The 15,199-nt window shown below is 44.3% G+C and overlaps 2 long non-coding RNA genes across 3 annotated transcripts in view; one reads left to right on the top strand and one right to left on the bottom strand.

Annotated features, from left to right (window-relative positions):
- Positions 1 to 15,199, top strand: part of LOC107195323 — a 435,673-nt gene that overhangs the window by 61,092 nt on the left and 359,382 nt on the right. Inside the window, exons 1-2 of one of the 2 annotated variants that reach the window (XR_003044794.1) lie at positions 3,291 to 3,430; positions 4,141 to 4,244. This is a non-coding gene — a long non-coding RNA (uncharacterized LOC107195323). Of the gene's footprint in view, positions 1 to 3,252; positions 4,576 to 15,199 lie in introns of those variants that run through there. The other variant, XR_003044793.1, reaches the window with a different exon arrangement.
- On the bottom strand, positions 248 to 1,935 carry LOC112475632. Its single transcript, XR_003044795.1, has 2 exons — positions 1,819 to 1,935; positions 248 to 1,718 (listed from the first exon to the last, which is right to left on the bottom strand). It is a non-coding gene; the product is annotated as an uncharacterized LOC112475632 (long non-coding RNA).

Here is a 15,199-nt window from a genome sequence, read left to right as displayed (position 1 = left end):
AGACCTTACCTGAGTACATTAGTCAGGACAGGCCAGGGTGTGCTGCACTAACAAACAGGTCTCCAGATCTCAGGGCCTAAACACAACAAAAGCTTGTTTCTAGCTCACACTGTGTGCCTAATGCAGAGTGACAGGGAAGGCTCTGCTCACTATCCTCATCCCATGACCCAAGCTGACAGTACAGCCACGATCTAGAAAATTGGGTGGCCACTCTGGCAGAGGAAAAGAGTGTGTGACAAATCTCTCACTGGCTTTCTTTTTTTTTTTCCCCCAATTACAGCTGATGTTCAATATTATTTTATATTAGTTTCAGGTGTACAGCATAGTGGTTAGACATTTACGTAATTCACAAAGCGATCCCCTGAATCGCCTAGTACCCACCTGGCACCATACGCGGTCGTTACACTATTATCGACTGTGTTCCCCGTGCTGTACTTTACGTCCCCGCGACTGTTTTATAACTGTCTCACTGGCTTTTAAAGCTTCCACCTGCAAGTAACACGTGTCATTCCCCCTGTAGTTCATTGCCCAAAGCAAGTCACATGGCCATGCCTGATTAGGAGGGGACTGAGAGATGCCGAACACTCATGACTCCCATGCTGAGCAGGTAGAGGCAGATACTGTTTCATGGAACAGGTAGTCAGAACCAGACAGCCAGTTTGTGCCAGGTGGCCAGGTGGGAGCAGGTATTTTATTTTTCTTCTCTCTCTCTCTCTTTTTTTGTTTTTTTAAGCAAGGGTGGGATGTCTATGAATGAGAAGGCTTTTTATAAAACCTGGGCCATTGAAAATATAATCTAAAGAGCAGCTACAGAAAACAGGAAGGATGCCACACGTGGTATATGAAAAACATATTTAACAACCGTCTCGGGTCTTCCTATTAAGAGTGAAGTTCACGGGACAACTGAATAGGATGCAGCTTAACCACAGAGGCTCACTGTTGTCACTGTAGAATCCACTGGGGTATTTAAGACATTTGGGGACAGAGACTCCTCATAAATTAAAACTATAAGGCATGTGGAAGCAAAGATGGATATTTTCCAAGGTCAGCAGCTCTTCCCATGCTATGCAGTTAATTATTTTGTCTTCAAGCTTAACTCTAAGCACAACTGCTAAAAGCCATATTGGTCCTCTACCTACTATAATCCCAGGGACCCGTGGCCAGGCCCCAGACTTACAGGGCACTAGGTACATGGGCGTGGACTTTTTGAGACTAAATGTTCCACCTGTATATGTGTTTCCTGTTCTTTGCTCCTGTCTGGGTCAAAATTTAACTACTCACACTTCCAGTCATATTAAACGGCATTCTTTCAGAAAATCTTTTCACTTCAGCCATATTCAAAGTATTTTCTGCCCTTTACAGGGAAGGGAAATTTGTCCAGTGAAACCTACCTTTGAGTTAAGTCACCCCCAGAATACACACAGTCCGGGTTCTCCTCATGCCTCAACGGCCACGTCCCTTTGCTGGCTCCACCTCCACTGACCTCTAAAAGTTGGGCTCTTCCGGACTGGGTCCAGGGTCCTCTTCCTCCTGTATCTGTATTCTCTCCCTGGGTCTTCTTGTACATTTCCAGCAGCTGTACAGATTGCCACATAACTACCTGTAGCCCACAGCGCTCCTGGGAGCTCGGCACGGTGTACCCAACAGCCAGTGCGCCATTTCCCCTCAGGCATCTCGGAGACCTTGGGGTCTGCAGCCTCGACAGTGGCTCCTGTCACCTCCACCCCTCCTGGCATTCTCACCCTCCCACACTGCAGCAGGGGTGGACTGTGGGACCCACTGTGGAAGTGACGCTATGCCAACAGTGGCTCCTGTCACCTCCACCCCTCCTGGCATTGGGACTGTGGGACCCACTGTGGAAGTGATGCTATGCCGCATCCGGAGATCAGGTTCCAAAAAGATGGTGGCTTCCATCTTGGGTTCTCTCTCTCTGTTGGGTCATTTATTCTGGGGGAAGCCACCGCATGAGCAGCCCTATAGAACGATCCCTACGGCAGGAAACTGAAGTCTCTAGCCAAAAGCCAACTAGTCTGTCAACAGCCACGTGGAAAAGCCAAAAGCAGAGCTCACAGTCCCAATCAAGCCTTGAGATGACAGCGGCCTTGGCTGACAGCTTGACTGTAACCTCATAAGGGTCCCTGAGCCAGAATCACCCAACTGCTCCACATCCAAATTTCAGACCCACACAAACAGAGGATAATATGTTTGTTGCTTTAATCTGCTAAATTGTAGGGTCATTGTTTTAATGTAGTAGCAGATAACTAATCCACACACCAGACGTAATATGGACCGCACAGAACTTCTGATCGCCCCATCCCGATTCCCGATTTGTCCTTTCCCTAGCCTTTCTGTTCTTAACTGACATAACTTCTCCCCGGTTCCCAAGCCAGCAGACTGGGAACCATCCCTGACTGCTCCTTCCACTGCCTCATCCAGTTCATCAGCAGGTTCTATGGAATCCAAACGCAAGCCATTTACTAAATCCATGCATACAACGAAATGTATTATAAGCCTCCTTTGCACAAGGCACAGTATCAGGTGCTGGAGAAACAGCGGTAAACAGAACGTGCAAACCTCGCCCTCCCATAGGTCGACATTCTCATGGGAGGGAGTAAAGAACAATTTACCGACAAAATATATAGCATGCCGTAAGGGAATAAGCAGCATGGAGGCTGAGGAATGCCAGGGGGTGTGAGGGATGTTAGAACATTAAGTAGGGTTGTCAGGAAGGCCCTGCTGATACAGTGAGGTGTAAAAACCCCATATTCTCCGTCTCTGCTGCCACCACCCCAGCCTGAGCCACCATCACCTTTCATTTGGGTTTCATCATAGCCACCTTCATTCATGCCACCCGCTGCCTACCACCCTTCAGTGACTTCCCATTGATTGCTATTAGATGAAAATCGAGTCTTTACCAAGCCACAAAAAGTCCCACATGTCCTGGTCTCAACCCTTATCTCCACCTTCATCTGGAACAAAGCGCCCGAGCTCCACTCACAAAGACGGGGCAACCGCTGCATGGTGCCAATCCTCCCACGCCTCCTTTGCCCTTGCGGGTCCCAGTGCAGGCAGTGAACACCGCTAGGCCCGTCTCCTTCTACATCAGAAGGACTTAGTGATCCACCACGTCCAATGTGTGCCCCGCCACCGGACCCCTCTCCATTTTTCTTTATCGTAGTCCTCTGTTTACAATTTGTAGCTCTTTCTTAATTACAATTACAATTTGTAGCTGTTCCTTCTTCGTTTCTTCAGGCCTCTCTGCCTCCAACCAGAATGTAAACTCCAAAAGGAACCCTCACCAGCCCCGTTCTCCACCGGAGCCCTAGTGCTATCCAGGTGCACAGTCCACACGCACCGAACGACGAATCCGACCCTTCCTAACCACCCTGGGATTTCACCTCCAAACGTGACCCGCCAATATCATTAACTGGTAAATGCAGAATTTTATTTTCACAAATGCAGAGATTTTTTTTAGATCTAGTAGGGACATAGACATCAATTACCTTTATGTGCCTAGAAAAGAGAAGTAACTTGTACAAAGACAAAGGCCGGAACCAGAGCTAGGATTAGGCTCTACCCACGGGTCCAAAGTTCTTGAAGCCAGCAGCCTCTCTTACTGCCCTCCCTCCTAATGAAAAACAAAGTACAGGTGGTGAAGGGGTAACCGCACAGGTTTCAGAGTTCGAAACACAGATTTTTTTTTTCTAGACTTTCCGGTAGCATGGCTTCACCCTGCTGCACCTTACCTGCCTCCTCTACCATGAGAATACTCCATCGGGCTATGGAGATTAAATTAGAACACACAGATCAGAGAAGACCCCTGCTGATTAGCTTTTACTAACTGTCAAAAAAATGCAGGCTTGGCCATTCCTGTTATAACTCTTAAGATCAAAGAAAGAATGGCCCCAAAATGTATTTTGCTGTTTTATTCCAAAAAATCTACATTACATATACTTTAGTAGTTTTTATAACAATAAAGCAACATCTAGTCTCCACAAATGAAAAAAAGTTTATAAAGTAGCATTCATTTATGAAGTGAATTTTCTTTTAAATTATCCTTTTTCAAATCAAGCTGCTGAGTTGCTATCAACAATCAGTAAGTTGTCTGATTTATTTTTTATTTTTTTTATTTTTTTGCAGTATGCGCTGAGATTTCGTTTTGAAGGGGGCTGCTTATTTCTGGAATTGCATCAGGCCCGTGGGGTTAACTGCCGTACACCCTTCCTGTCTACATAAAGTAAAATGTAAGTGGACAAGTTGGCGTCATGCGTCTTAGGGCTTTTTCTCAGTGAAGTTGATCCTATATGACAATGACTGTGATGATCATTTAGGAGTAAAGGCTTGTCAGTTTCCTCCGCCGTGGTGATGATTTAAGCAGGCATGAGCCGGTGTTTCTACACCAGGCAGAAGTTCTCATTTGCAAACGTGCTCCCCTCAGAGATGTCACTGGACCTAAGGTGTCCTCACAAACATCCCAACATCGAGGCGCCATTATGTGTGTTTGGAATATCTTTATGACACAGGAACCTTCAGACGGTAAAGTACAGAGTGAAGCTGAGGCCCAAGGCTTAAGAGGTATGATTTCAAAGCTTATGAAAGGAGAGTGTGCAAGGAGGGGGGGCCCCGACCCCGGAAGAGCTGCCCGCCGAGGACCCAGGGGGGTTTCTGTAGAGCAACGCTGTGCTCGCCTCCTCGCGGGGCCCTCGGCCTAGCTCTGCGCGGGAAGCGAGGCCTCGGGTTTCAGGCCCGGCTTCGCGGGACCTTAGACTTAGAGGCAGCCAGCCACGTCCACGCCCAGGCTGGCCTCCTAGGCCTCGCGCAGCCCCAAGACCCCTGGCGTTGCAGCTCCCCCGCAGCTTTCGGGGAGCAGCTGCACGCCGAAGCGGGCTGCGGGGGATACAAGCAGAGCTCAGCTGAGACCTGACCTGACCTGGGGACTCGCAGCGTGGGACCCAACCCCTGCCTACCGGGCCCACCGCCGCCGCGCCCGCTCCGGCTCCCGAGCGCCTTCCCGCTGCTCCCTGCGCGCTGCCTCCTCCCCCGAGACCGCAGGGCTCACTTCCCGGACCTTGAGAGTCTCCCCGCTCCCCTCCCAGTTCACCCTCCCTTCTGGTCTTCTGCCTGCGCCACCCCTGCCCTGGCCACACGCCACCCAGGTCGCAGGCCACGCCCCGGGACCCGCTGCCCCGCCCCGCCCCGCCCACCACCCGGCCGAGTCTGGGCTCCAGTCTGCTGGAGGCCTGGACTACCACGAGGGCGGACAGCCGGCTTGTGGCTGCCGGGGACCCACTTCCTCTGCAGAAGAGTCTGCTGCAGATGGTCCCCAAATATCCTGGAAGGAGAGGTTCTCACCTCTGTCTAGTTAGGCTTAAGTCGAATCAATTAGGGGCCAGCCCCCAAGGGGAAAAGAAGCAGCTGCATTTCCCCCAGATCTGGGTTCTCCAAAGTAGGGAAGCCTGGAAGATGGAGGCGTTAGTAGTTTTTTGAGTTTTCTCCAAGGATAATAAATCAGAGGGGCTGCACTGGCAATTTGGTGTCACGAATAGGATTTAGATCACCATCCCGAATACAGACAGCTTTGGGTATATTCCTCCGTTGTCTCGTGTCTCTGAGTCTGAGGTTTCTTATGTTTAAAATAGAGTCTGTAGAACGCTTGAACTGGCCCCAGCACTTTAAGCGGCTGTAGTAGGCCTAGTGAGCGTGGGTGTCTGTCTACAAAACACTCTGCTAGGATCAGTTGCCACAATAACGTAATACCTTTAAGTGTTACTGTGTATTCATTTAATTTTCTCCTGCATTCTGAGAAAAAGAGGATGGGTAATCACCTGGGAAGAACCTCCAGTTTGTCTTTCGAAAGGAAGGTGGACTAATAATAATAATGATGATGATAATAATAATAATAATGATAGATGGTGTTTCCTGAGTCCAAATCTGCCAGGCTTCGTAACAGGTGCTCTGTGTGTGTTATCTTGCCTAATTTTTAGAAGAACCTGAATGTGGTAGGATTTCTTTCCTCCAATTGCAGGCGAGAAAGCAGACTTAGAGAAATGCCCATGCCCGCCTGGCCTAGAACTCAGCTTGCTTGATGCACGCCATCTCAATAGAGAGTGGGCACTCTGACGGGAGACGGGGAAATACATTAATATCTTCCAGTCAGAAAAAGAGAAGAAGATAATACAAAGGTTTTATCTTGTTTTGTTGTTGTTGTTGTTTGTTTGTTTTGTTTTATAAGAAAGAAAATGATTGAGAAGTTATCTAGAAGTTGGCTGGTAAGGGCGAGGCGGGGAGAAAATACAGAGAGAGGAGTTAGTCCTTAAGGCTGGCAGCTGCTTAAATACCAGGCACAGAGAAGGGGAGAAAAATAGGGCCCAGAGTGAGAGAGACAAGAATAAATGTAGAGGTTAAGAACTCCAGAGGGATGAGTATTGAGAGAGTTGAATATTACGAGGAATGACTGGGGCTCCTACCGCGATCGTATAATGAATAGATGGATGGAGGGAGCCTTCCAGAGTGATTTCGGTGCCAGGTACCACTTACATTACCTGCGCTGCGACCACAAAGCCGGATAAATGTGTGCCTGACAATGGTTGTTAAGGAGAGGCCTAAAAGTCCATTATTTATAATGTTATGTATTTTACTAGCCCATGCTGCCAGACACGAAATTATACACAAGATTCATGTTAAAAAATGACTCCGGTTTTTCTTTATGGAAGTTGCTAAATTCTCCGCTGCCCACATTATACCTATTGTGTGAGACGGGTGACGATTTCACGTGCAGGCTCTAATTTCCGTGGCTTTACTCCTTAAAAAGAGAGTGTTAAAGAGGAGCTAGATTTTATTTCTCTTTGAAAGAAGTAGCCTCCAAGAAACATCGAATTAATATGCAGGAGTTTTATTTTAGGAATTTTATCAAACAATTGTGAACATGCGTTTTTCCAAAAAAGGGAGAGAAATTTATGCAAATGCAATGTACAACAGTGAAAAACTTCGGTAGCACATAGCATTTGCGTAGGTGCTGTGATTCCACTTCACGTCATTAGTGGCTCAGGCACCCCTGTTAGTTAAGCATCAAGTGCTATCCTATTTAAAAAATAAATAAAAAAAAACAAACATTCTTCATCACTGACCCCCAAATCTACTAGCCCTGAGGATAGGCAGACTAAAAAGGACGAAGAGAGTCTTTTACGATGTTCTGCTATCAAAAATGATCATCTGTCATCAAATCTTGTGCCCACCTTCGTTTTTCGCCTTTCTTTCTAGAAAAGCTTAGCTTGGAGATATTTTTTGAGCCCTAGACTATCAATGCACTCCCTTGCATCTGTGGTGAAATAGCCAAGCTAAAACTCACATTATTAAGGAACCAAAGGTTTCCAAAGGAATCTCTCAGTTAAGGATTTAGTTCAAACGCATTCTCATTTCCACTGTACCTGCTTTTCATTTTCATCATGTCTTTGAATTTTGATGGTACCTGTACTCAGAAACACTAAATTGGCAGAGAGAGTGAAATCAAAACCAAACATCCAAAACCCCTCGCTGTTTGAGTTGAACTTCTGGAATGCTCTCAGGTTTTTCATCACCTAGTTCGTTGTTTTAAGTATTTACACACACACACACACACACACACAGTCTGGAAAGGACAAAATATATAGTGGTTCAGGTAACTTATCAGATGAGCAACAGGAAAAAAGCACAGTAATGGTATCATTTTGTAAATAGTGTTGCTGTCAGGTTTTAATTGTTAATTGGAAGTAAAAATTTATGGTGTTACAGAGACTTTCCTGCTGTAATTTTTAGTCATGGTGTGATAAACCATTCTCATTATCTCTAGGAAATTGATTAGGTACCAGTGTCACCACAGGGCTAGGACAGAGCTTTCAACACACATTTTTTTTTTATCAAATTCCAATTCTTTATACCACCCGGAAAATGCAAACTAACTATACTCAACATATTTTCACTCTTCACTTTGAGGCAAAGGGAACATGAAATGAAAACTGTTCTATTTCTTAAAGAGCACAATTGAAAACACATAACACCCCAATTCAGAGTCTCTTTAATGGTTACAGATGAGTCATGACAATCTTTTGTGGAAGTCACAAGTTCGTCTTTAAAACTATTCTGACTTTATAGCTGCTATGGAAAACGGTAGAGCAGTTCCTCAAAAAATTAAACATAGAATTACCATATAAGCCAGCAGCTCCACTTCCGGGTAAATGTGTAAAAGAATTGAAAGCAGAGACTCCAACTGGTATTTGTTCCCCCGTGTTCATATTAGCATTTATTCATAATAGCCACAGAGTGGAAATAACCTAAGTGTCCGTTGATGGATGAACGGAGAAGAAAATGTGTTATATGCATCCAGGAGAATATTAGTTAGCCCCCAAAAGGAAGAAAATTTTGATAATGCTACAGCTTGGATGAACCTCAGAGACATTTTGTTGAGTGAAATAAGCCAGACACAAAAAGGATACATATTGTACGAATTCACTAATATGAGGTATCTAGAGTAGTCCAATTCATAGAGACCGAAAGTAGAACGTTGGTTGCCAGGGGCTGGGGAAAGGCATGGAAGTTAGTGTTTAATGGGCAGAGTTTCATTTTGAGAAGATGGAAAAAATTGTAGAGATGGATAGTGGTAACAGCTGCCCGATGACGTGGGGATACTTACGGCCACTGAACTATGCATTTAAACATGGTTAAAATGGCAAACTTTATGTTATGGCTATTTTACCACAATAAAAAACGTTTTGACTTTAGACAGCTATTTGTAAATAACTGGTAAAAAGTCAGCTTGAATTTGAAACAGCTATTACTCTCACTAGATTTGCTAGTATAAATAAATTATATCATCATCAATTAAAAAAAACTTTTAAAGTGCATTGCTTTTTTTTTTTTTTTTCCTGGCCTAGCAATTTCTTTTGGTATTCGTGACAGAGAATCAAAGATACTTGAGGGTTAAGTGCTCCCTAAACCCATATCTTCCTCTCCCTGGGCAAACATAGCTGTATTACATTTCCTAGCCTCGCTTGCAGTAGGGTGTGGTCTTACCACAGAGTGCCAGCCAGTGGGATGTGGTCCAAGGGTCATGTGCCTTCCAGAACTGGCCCATCCAAAAACCTTCCACTCTTTCTCCATTCATGGGCATCGTGGAGAGAATTCCTAGAACCTAGAAAATGGAGCCACAGGAGAGCAGGGGTCTGTATCTGAACGGGCCCATGGATCAGAGCCCTGCTACCAAGCCTGACTATGAGAAAATGTGAGTGAAACATTTACTGTTACTGTCTAAAGCCACTGAGATGTGGGGATTATTCCTCACAGCAGGTCACCCGCCCTGATCTCTGTAGTATTTGTCCTGGTAAGAGAACTGGGCAGTTCCGTATGCAAACTGAAAATCACCCTCCCTTAGCCAGTCATTGACAGCTAATATTAAACGGCTTCCACGATGGCGTCCAAGTCCTCCACAGAATTATTTAAGTGTCAGAGGCACCTATTAGCACGCGATAATGTGATTATTGATCTCTAATACATACAGTGTTGAGAGCCAAGCTAAACAGAATAAAATTAAACCCCCCAAAAGTCAGCAGGGAAGCTCTTCAGTGACTGTAACTCCAAGCATGTGTGTCTGTGAAGAATACTAAAAGGTAGTTTTCTCAGTGTTGAAAAATAAAACGATGTGTACTCCAAGCAAACAGAGTAAAAGAGTGACTCAAATTAATAATTCAAGCAACTTGACTTTTTTTTTTCTTTACATAATATGGACAATTTCTTTGTTTCATTTCAGGATCTTTTTAAATTGTGTGTGTGGAGGGGGCGGGGAGGGGTTTGCCATGGAATTAGTTTAAGTTGCTATTCAGAAACCTTGTTTAAATACCAGTTTTAAATATTTCATTCTACGTAAGGAACATAGCCCTTGCCATCTTCTTTGCTGAAGAACTCTTCTGTGTGATGAGTTGGCGAAATTGTGTTACTTCCTTAGTAAATATTTTTAAGTGAAGCAGCAGTATACTAGGGTATATAAAAATACACTAAGGTATGTAAAAATTATGTTGTAGCTAAAATAAGAGAAGAATTTGCTTCAATCTTCTAGCAAGAAGAAGGGGGAAATTCAGGGTCTTTTGTTGGAGCAGACCTCCTGACAGAGTGTGCTTAAAGCACCTACATTCTCTGAACATGGGGAGCCAGGCAGCACCACCAGCACCCTCAGAAGTAGCTTGCATCTGACTTCAGTTCCTGGCTCCCTCCACTCTCTTGCTGTGGGACCTGTTAGTATCCCCGACCCACGGTGTCCTCATAGAAGATGACGATGCTGTTACCTCTCTCTGGCCGCTTGCTGGTTGTCCCTAAGATCCGTTCTCCTTTCCTTTTGCACTAATAATTTAGCAGGATTCATGGCCACCCAGTTAAAGGTTATCTTTCACGGACTCTCTTGCAGCTAGGCTTGGCCATTTAACTTAGCAGATTTGATACATGCCATATCTCACCAGGGCATGATGAAAATGGAAGATACTATCTTGAGGTGAGAGATGGAGTTTATGTGTTTAGGATGGCAGAGACCCTCTACCTTCATAGGGTTTTCTTGGGACTTAAGTGATATGCTATGGGAAAGTGTCTTATCTAGAGTCTTCAGAGCAATACTGGAGGTTGGCCAGACAGGAGAGCTAATTAGGGTTGATATATAGAGAAGTCAGAAACAGCAAATAGAATGAAGTAAATATTGTGCTTTTAGATAAGAGGGTAGGTGGGCCTCCAGCTGTGGTGCTTTGAGAGATCATCTATGTGAGGAACATCAGACAGAAGCCCAGGACCCAGAGGGACAGGAGAAGGGATTGGACACCCAGGCTGGGGCAGCAAAATCAAGTCTGAGACTCCAGGGAGGAGCCTGGGAGTAAAGATTTGGGAATATTGTCCCATGTGGTGGCAATAATGCAAATGATAGTAACAAAAATAACTATCAGATATCGACAGTCTGTGGTCTGTCTCTATTCTAGTAGCCCTTTGTAAATATTTCAAAGATTTTATACTTATATAATCGCCATTTTTTACAGATGCAGAAACTGAGGCTCAGGGATGTGAAATCTTTCTGCTCAGGGTCTCGTAGAGTTAATAAAGCGCTAAACTGAGATTCAAATATAGGACAAGCTGACTCCCAAACCCAAATGGTAAGAACTAACCACATGGCAATGGAAGTACTAGCACAGTACACATCAAAGGGATCAATCAATGTTAGCTCTTATTATCTGGACAAGGGAATGAGTGTCTGGCACAAGCAAGATTAGAGCCAAACTAGAGACAGCATGGCCAGGCTCCTAGGTGCTGTGTTTGAGGCCAGATGGGGAGCCCTGGGGAGGTAGGAGGACACAGCGGGCGGTCTGCTGGTGAGTAAGGAAAGCCAAGTAAAGACCTGAGGAAAAGGCGGGCAGAGCCATCCCGAACCCTGGGTTTCTTCTTTTTCTTCGGTCGTATGAAGAAGAAACTGGGTGCCTTGAGAACAGGGACGCTACAAAGACACGCGAACACTGTCCTCGACTGTCGCAGAAGCAGAGATTTTTAGAGCCAGAAGATGATCTTCAAAAACAATCGAGTATGTCACTGTCTCCTCTTGGAAGGAGGCAAAGGACTTTCACAGGGATTTTTTTTAAAATCCCCCGCTGTTGAGAAATAAGCAAACTCGAAAGGGCTTTTTAACTCAAAAAATCTGAGGTCTCAGAGAAAAGTTTGAACTTCAGAGAAGCAGAGTGAGTCAGAAAAGACTATAATCATGGCACAGGTGTGAGATGAAAGGTAGAATATATGTCAATAGTAACAGGTGAAATGGGAAAACTCCTCTATTAGGCTTTGACATTCTTTTCCTTAAGCTTCCTTAAAATTGTTCATTTCATTTTTCTGGTGTTTAGGTGGTAATAGGATATGAGGATGGTGTGGTCATTTTAATGAAGAACACTCTTTGTAACATAAAGAGCATAAATGTATGGGAGCTTTAACAGTCTTATAGGACTATCAGGTACACGGTATTTTGAATGGACACGGAAGAACGTACACCATGAATACTATGGAGTTATAAGTGCCAGTAATGACATGAACATCGGTGAGCACCACCACGCAGTATTACCAGGATCACAGATGTCCCTTGCACACTCTTCTCTAGCCTCGTTACCCTTTACCCCCCACCCTACCCCTCCAAACCCCCACCAGGAGCAGCCACTCCCCGGAATTTTGTTCATTATTTCGTCGCTATTCTTAGAGACACCCAGTATTTCAGGCACCTCCACCACCATTGTCTCCTGGATATGTAGGGACATCCAGGATAGGGACAGGATTACTGTTAGAAATCAGAGGTGCAAAGTGGCAGCAAGTGACATGTTTCTTAACACAGCTTTCCTCAAATTTAACTTGTCTTTAAAATGAGCTAATGCTGGTACTTTTAAAAAACATAGAAAGTAAGGCAGAAGTGACTTGTGAAAGTTTCCTGAGTGACAGAATTAAGCACAGAGGATGCTAGTTAAATTTCATAACCAATTAATAAACTCAACCTGATCTCAGCCTTATAGAGATTATAATTCTCCAAGGGATAATGTGTACCATATTTGCACATTGAGAAGACTATTTTAACACTAATACTCAAAATTCTGCGACATCCGGAATGTGAGTGTACAGAGGCTTTGCAAAGTCGCAAAATATGTATTTGCGGGAAAGACCGTTTTGTATTTGACAGATTTTGAATGAGGGAGAAAACCTCCTGGCTTAACCCTTTGTTCCTTAAATCAGGGATCCCAAACTTTTCCTGATGCTTCTCACAAAGACTTCTTGTTTATAGGCGTGGTGTGAGGTGAAGTATTTTTGCAGAGAGGATAAGCTGATGGGCACAGTTTTGTCCTCAGTGTCTTCCCTGCTGGAATTAGGGCGGGAACCGGCAGAGACTTCAGATCTGCCCCACTGCAGGTCACTTAGACCTCGGGCTCTTCAGCAGAGCCCATGATGCCCCAGGAATACCCCTGATGATAGGAGCTCTGTCCTTATCCCGCTTGGGCTCTGCCAACTGCACATCCCGCCCCTAAGTCTTTAAATAGAAGGAAACCTGGTCACCAGAGGCCTGGGGCCAGTGACGATGTGAAATAAGATCTGTCACTTTGTCAGAGGGTGGAGTGGGAATGGAGAAGAGAAAGAAGACAGTGGAAGCAAGCACTGGTTTTGCTTTTGGCTGAGACAGAGGGACAGGGAGGTGGGGAGGACAAAAAAAAAAAAAAAGAAAGGAAAAAAGGAAAAACCCAACGATGGCAAAAAAAAAAAACTGGTTTCATTATATCGATTGGACTGGTGTTTTGGTATCAGTAGTCTGAAAAGTGATGTTGGTTCTGTCTTATTTTCCTGCAAATTTTGGTACATGTCTATGTGCCTTTGGTCGTGTGCTCTGGGAACGACGTTCCACAGAGGACCCTGGCAGAGCTTTCAGAACAGAGATGCTGGTGGTTAGCCAGTGCCCGCTCTAAGACAGTGGTTTACGTGGCCACGTGCCGTTGAGATGTGCCCTTAAATTCCGCTTCCTGATCCACAGATTGGATAGAAGTCCCTTTGCATTGGTCGCTTCTTGCCCACGAATTGCAGGAAGTCGCTTCTTGCCCACGAATTGCAGGAAGACCTCGGCTGGCTTTTCATGGCTCATGCCCGACATGGCAGACGCATCTGTCCTGAGCAATTCCTATAGTTTCTACTCATATTCTCCATCCTAAACCGGCCTTATCTGAAGATGACTTCCTCATCGGTGGGGGACAGACAGAAAGGCAGAGGAAAAAAGGTGGAAAAGACAGCATTTGAGATTTATCAGGAACTTATTTAAAAGGGCAAGCTACTCTTACATCATTGATTACAGTCATATAAAACAACGTGATTTTCTTAACGACAGGCAAATTCCGTATTTTAAAATAAATCACGTTGGAATGAGATATCGCCTAGGCTCAGAGATGGGATCATTACTTTCCTTCCGGCACAGGTGAGCTGACGGAAATGTTTATTTCTCTAACTTTTTTTGCTCACCTTCTTTCCTCTTTCAGATAACAGGGCAGCCTGACTTATCAGCATCAAAAAATATTTCTGTCAGCATCCAGAGAACATGGCGGACCTGTCAAAGGGGGGTAGTTATGTCAGCCTGCACTTTTAACCTAAGCCTGCACACCAAGAGCTGCAGTAAATTGAAGGGAAAAAAAAAAAAGTTGCAGGCTGTCATGCTAATTAACAGTTGATAGGGTACAAATATCTCAGCACATCATATAACAGGCGGATTGTACCTTTTGACAGACGGTAGAAGCTTCACAAGAAAATATTTCATCGAATGTGAATATTCAGGTGGGAAACGTGACTTTCAGTGGGAAGAAGGGAAAAGCAAAATTCTTGCTACGGTAAGACCCATTTTTCCTTCAGTTGGAAAAGGAGGCAGTTCAAAGTGACAGCTCCACACATGTATCATGGTATGGTGGTGCTACCATAGTATGCTCATCTCTCAGAACAAAACCTCTGTCACCACTTTCTTTTGAATTATATTCATTTATAATGAGAGGCGTCATACGAAAGTCACTTTGAGGGCCAAGTGAATCCCTAATCATTTAAAATATTTGAGAACTTTAATTTGAATATTAGAATCGTGTTTGCATGTTAGTTCAGAGCCTTGACTGAAACTTCACTTTACGGTAAAAATTAATATCTCATGGGAAACTGTTACAGGTGCGTTCTCTAAGAGGTGACTCTGAACTAGAATAAGTAGTTTGGAAACCCAGTTAAATGTGTGTATAGCTCACATTTATGTCACTGTTTAATGTCAGAAGTGTTTCGGGTCTTTATTTAGAAGGTTGGCATTGTTTTCATGTCCAGATATATGTCCTAGGAACTTAACTCTTGTTTCTTATCAATTAGCCTAGGATAAAATTGGTTTTGTTATATGTCATTTTGTTTAAAGTTGCGCTTTCCAAGAACCTATCGATGACGTTAAGTGAAGACTTACTGTCACAGATTTAAAATTGTAAAATTAAGCCATTCTCCATAGCAGACATTAAACTGCAGAGCGCTGGAGAGTCACAGCGGATTGAATGTTAGCGTAAATTTAACATTATGTTCCTGAAGGTGTCTACTGTTTTGCAGCTACAGTTATACTTGTTTATAGTTGACTGCAGAAAGAATTACATTCAGAAGATTTAGAAGCAAGGAGGGC

This window comes from Pteropus alecto, unplaced genomic scaffold, assembly GCF_000325575.1.
Source record: "Pteropus alecto unplaced genomic scaffold, ASM32557v1 scaffold11, whole genome shotgun sequence".
Taxonomy (NCBI): Eukaryota; Metazoa; Chordata; class Mammalia; order Chiroptera; family Pteropodidae; genus Pteropus; species Pteropus alecto.
The sequence above is the reverse complement of the archived record's forward strand: the minus strand, read 5'-3'. Positions and strand labels throughout refer to the sequence as shown.